This window comes from Physeter macrocephalus, chromosome 13 (genome assembly GCF_002837175.3).
Source record: "Physeter macrocephalus isolate SW-GA chromosome 13, ASM283717v5, whole genome shotgun sequence".
Lineage (NCBI taxonomy): Eukaryota > Metazoa > Chordata > Mammalia > Artiodactyla > Physeteridae > Physeter > Physeter macrocephalus.
The window spans coordinates 2,786,724-2,791,418 of NC_041226.1; the positions used below are offsets into that span (position 1 = coordinate 2,786,724).

Below are 4,695 nucleotides of genomic sequence, written 5' to 3' on the forward strand. Positions count from 1 at the left end.
AATTTTATTGAAGTGTAGTTGATTTACAATGTGTTAATTTCTGCTGTACAGCAAAGTGACTCAGCTATACATACATACGTTCTGTTTCAGATTCTTTTCCATATGGTTTATCATAAGATTTTGAATGTAGTTCCCTATACAGTAGGACCTTGTTGTTTATCCATCCTACACGTACTAGTTGGCATCTGCTCATCGCAAACTCCCACTCCATCCCTCCCCCACCACCCCCTTGGCAACCACATGTCTGTTCTCTGTGTCTGTGAGTCTGTTTCTGAGAGAAGATATATATGGAATAAAATTCCCCCAAATAATCTATCTCTGTACAAGTATGGCTCATGGTGCCTGCTCTGTACATTTTGGTACTCTTTTGTGATAGTGATGATACAAAGCCTTATCTCAACCCCTCACCTAAATCTACCCCAAAGAAAATTGCTACAGCTGCCACCAGAGCATATAAACTGCAGGCAGAAATAGTAAGCCAATATCCAGTTACTAAAGGCAAGCTATGATGCATTTGGAGCCTGGCTTTGTTTTCTTTCTGTACAGGATTTGGTCCAGTGTAGAATGAACCAAAAAAAATAAAATTGCATGAAATCCTCATTCTATAAAATCTAATGACATGTAAATCACCCACAGCAACACATGGCAAAAACTCATTGGTCAGAGCGGTCCTTATGTACAATATAAACTCTAGACACGGCCAGGAATCAAAAAAGAAGCACAAAGATTTCCCAACACTAAAGTATATGTTCTTTCTCGAAAGAGATGGAACTGTCAACACACCTGTGTATATTCTTTCAAGTTCATTTCTAGTCAGATCATTTCTCTAGTTTCTCAGGGTTGGAGAGAGGAAGTGAGTGGCTGTAGACAGAGGTGCTCAGCAGAAGGAAGGGAGGGCAGCCGACCACGTGGCAGGGGCGTTAGAACAGCAGAACGGCCCCACAGACCCAGGACCGCCTAGTTCTTTGTATGACGGCACAGCGCAGTAGTGGATTCAACCAGGAAAGGTTAAATTCTATCTTATGTACCCATTTTCAAAAGGAGGTACTTGGGATTCGTTTTAGAAAAATTTTTATTAAGTAAAAATGTTTTAGATGGAAAGTGATGTTTGAAGTAGCCTAGAAAAAATTGGGGTCTGAAGATCCCTTTATTCCCCAGTGAAGCTTTATTATACTGGAATCAAGAAAATCGGTCTGTTGGGCTGTAGAGAATCCAAAATAGTAATGGCCGTCGGTATCATTTATTTACGGACACGTGTGCTTGATTTAGAGTTTAGAGGCTTTATATGTTTTCCCTTTTATTCCTCAGAGTAACCCTGCAGGGCCTGCATTGTTATCCCATCTCACAGATGAAGAGTCTGAGGGTCAGAGAGTTCCCAAAATAACTTAGCTGGCAAGTGGCCGATGTGTCTTTGGCTCCAGTGCAGGAAAATATACACTTTCCCCCTGTATCAGCCTGGCTTGAAAAGCAGCATTTCTGACGTTTGCTACCAGTTCATAGACGCCTACCTCTTTCCCTTTGTTTTCCTATCGTCCTCTCCCTCCCTTTTTCTTTCCTCCTCTGTTGTGTGTTAACCTGTATATGAGACCCTTACAGTCCCAGCTGCCTGGATCAAAGCGTGATGTTGAAATCGCTGCCGCGGGAACTTTGAGGGATGTGCCCAGCCTGTGAGTGAGGAGGTCCCGCCCCGGATGTCATGTGCACGCGCTTTGATCCTGGGACTCGGGCTGGGAGGCTCCCTTCTGTGGCTGAAGAAAGCCTTTGGATGCCTGGGGCTCTCTCAGCAGCTAACGCTGTCCTGCTGCGGATTCCACTGCTGTGCACAGCCCCCCAAAATAGCAGTGGCCTCCCTCCTGCCAAGACCAAGTACACATCCCAAGAAATTCTTTCTCAGTGTGTGTCCGTATTGTTTTCCTGATTACTAGAGATGCTTTGTGCAAGAAATCAAATCATTACAGAAGTATAAAAACTGAAAACACCTCATAATTCCACTACCCCCCCCCCAAAAGATAATCCCTGCTAACAATTCTAAAGAAATTCTAATTTGTGGATTAGTATTTAAAATTTTTTCCCCCCTGCTCCTGTCTGTGCCTTTGGTTCAGAACATTGTCTAGCTGGAGCCCTCAGGGTTAGGAAGGTGCTGACCTTCTGCTTTGTTTTCCTCCCCTGCCCTTTGCTGTGCTTGTTCAAGACACACATTTGAAAGACGGGCAGAGAAATTGGAGGGGGAAGGGAAGGGATAGCCCCTCCCAAATGTGAGTGAGTTCATTAGTGAGGTCTGGATTGAAGTGTCATTGCTCATATCCTTTATTGAGTGGCTTATTGAGTACAGGGAATACTATTCTTTGTGTTGGTTTTTTGTTTTTTATTGACGTATGGTTGATTTACAATGTCGTGTTAGTTTCAGGTGTACAGCACAGTGATTCAGTTATACATATACACATGCATATATATGTATGTCTATATATACTCTTTCAGATTCTTTTCCCTTACAGGTTATTACAAGATATTGACTAGAGTTCCCTGTGCTCTACAGTAGGTCTTTATTGATTATCTATTGTATATATAGTAGTGTGTATATGTTAACCGTAACCTCCTAATTTATCCCTTCCTCCACCCACCCTTCCCCTTTGGTAACCATACATTTGTCTGTGAGTCTATTTCTGTTTTGTAAATAAGTTCATTTGTATCTTTGTGTGTGTGTGTGTGTGTGTGTGTGTGTGTTGGTTTTGATTTAATTTTCAGCCAATAAGTACTGCTTAGTTGACTTTGTATAAAAATATGGATAAAGAAGTTAAATATATAAATTTTACGGAGAAACGAGAATTCTGACCTCGCTGGATCTGTGTTCTGGCTTCTGTGGTTCCCAATGAGGAAGCTGAGGCTGTGAGTGGGAGCCCTGCCCGCCTCCCCCTCCCCCCACCGCTGCCCATCTGGCTGTGTGTGGGCTCCCAGCATGCCCTCCATGTGGGGCTCTGTTTGCAGCTCGAGAGCTGCTGTCTGATTTTCTTTTTAATGGCCAGTGTTCTGTAGAAACCATCACATAGTGCAGATAACCGTGTTAACATTTGATATGTAATCTTTCAGACATCTTCCTGTGTATATGTCACATAAAGTGCCTGAAAGTCCCAGAGTGTAGTGGTATGAGGTCTGGCTCTGGAATTAACCATGTAGGTTCATACCATATGACTCAGCAATTCCGCTCCTAGGTATACATCTGAAAAAAACAAATACACTAATTTGAAAAGATACGTGCACTCAGTGTTCATAGCAGCACCATTTACAATAGCCACGGTATGGAAGCAACCTAAGTGCCCGTCCACAGATGAATGGATAAAGAAGATGTGGCACGTATATGCAATGGAATATTACTCAGCCATAAATAAGAAAGAAATTTTGCCATTTGTGGCAACATGGAAGGACTTGGAGGGCACTGTGCTAAGTGAAGTAAGTCAGACAGAGAAAGACAAATACTGTATGATATCACTTATATGTGGAATCTAAAAAATACAACAAGCTAGTGAGTAAAACAAAAAAGAAGCAGACTCAACAGATAAAAGAGAATAAACTAGTGGTTTCCAGTGGGGAGAGGGAGGGAGAGGGGCAATATAGGGATAGAGGAATTTTTTTTTTCTTTTTTTTTGCAGTACGCGGGCCTCTCACTGCTGTGGCCTCTCCCGTTGCGGAGCACAGGCTCCGGACGCGCAGGCTCAGCGGCCACGGCTCACGGGCCCAGCCGCTCCGCGGCACGTGGGATCTTCCCGGACCGGGGCACGAACCCGTGTCCCCTGCATCGGCAGGCGGACTCTCAACCACTGCGCCACCAGGGAAGCCCAGGATTTTTTAAAAAGGATTATTATGGGATTATATGAAATCATGTGTGTGAAACTTTTGAAAATTGTAAAGCACTATATAATAAATAAGTAAATGAATTAATTAATTAATTTAAAAACCGTGTAGGTTCAAATCCTGGTTCTGACATTAGCAATGTCTCTTTGGTTAAGGTGCATGCCTTCTGGGAAACCCCATACTCCCTTCCAGGAAATAGGAGCATGGGAAGCGCTTTCCTCGTTGTGGGGGAGGGTGAATTAATGAGATCCTGGCATAGAGGAGGCCCCCGATAAATGTTAGTACTTACTGTTAATGTTTTTGTAAGAAATGGGATCATATTTCTCATTCTGTTTTATAACTTATTTTTTAAACTATCATGAACACTTGTCTATAGCATTCTTTTTGTGATTGCATTATAACGCCATCATATGACATGCTGTGATTGATTTAGTGCTTGAACTTGTGGAAATGATTGTATGCAGGTCAAAGAGCCGTCTGTGGAGCCCGTCCTTGGAAAGCAATTCTGGGTTCTGATGGCCAAATCTAGAGATGCTTGAGACCTTTAGTATCACCGGGTTTGATCCAAACAAGGATTTAGTGTTCTTATAAGCGTGTGTAAGCATCTTCCCTCTCTCAGACAGTAATAAACAGCTAACCATTCCAAGTTTCTCTACGGATGTTGTAAGCTTCTGACATTTCGTATGCAGCTGTCCTTGTGTTCTATTGCTTATCAAAGCACTTATTTTCTGCCTTGATAAGTGAGTAGGTGTCTACATATTTCCCCGACTCTAGCTTCTGAGCACTCAGATGACCAGCTGAGTTGGAGAAGAAAGTGCCGTAATTCTGCTCTAAGCTGGCGATAGT

At 42.8% G+C, this 4,695-nt stretch overlaps 1 protein-coding gene across 1 annotated transcript in view; it reads left to right on the forward strand.

Annotated features, from left to right (window-relative positions):
- Positions 1–4,695, forward strand: part of TNFRSF19 (TNF receptor superfamily member 19) — a 65,828-nt gene that overhangs the window by 10,616 nt on the left and 50,517 nt on the right. The window lies entirely within an intron of this gene.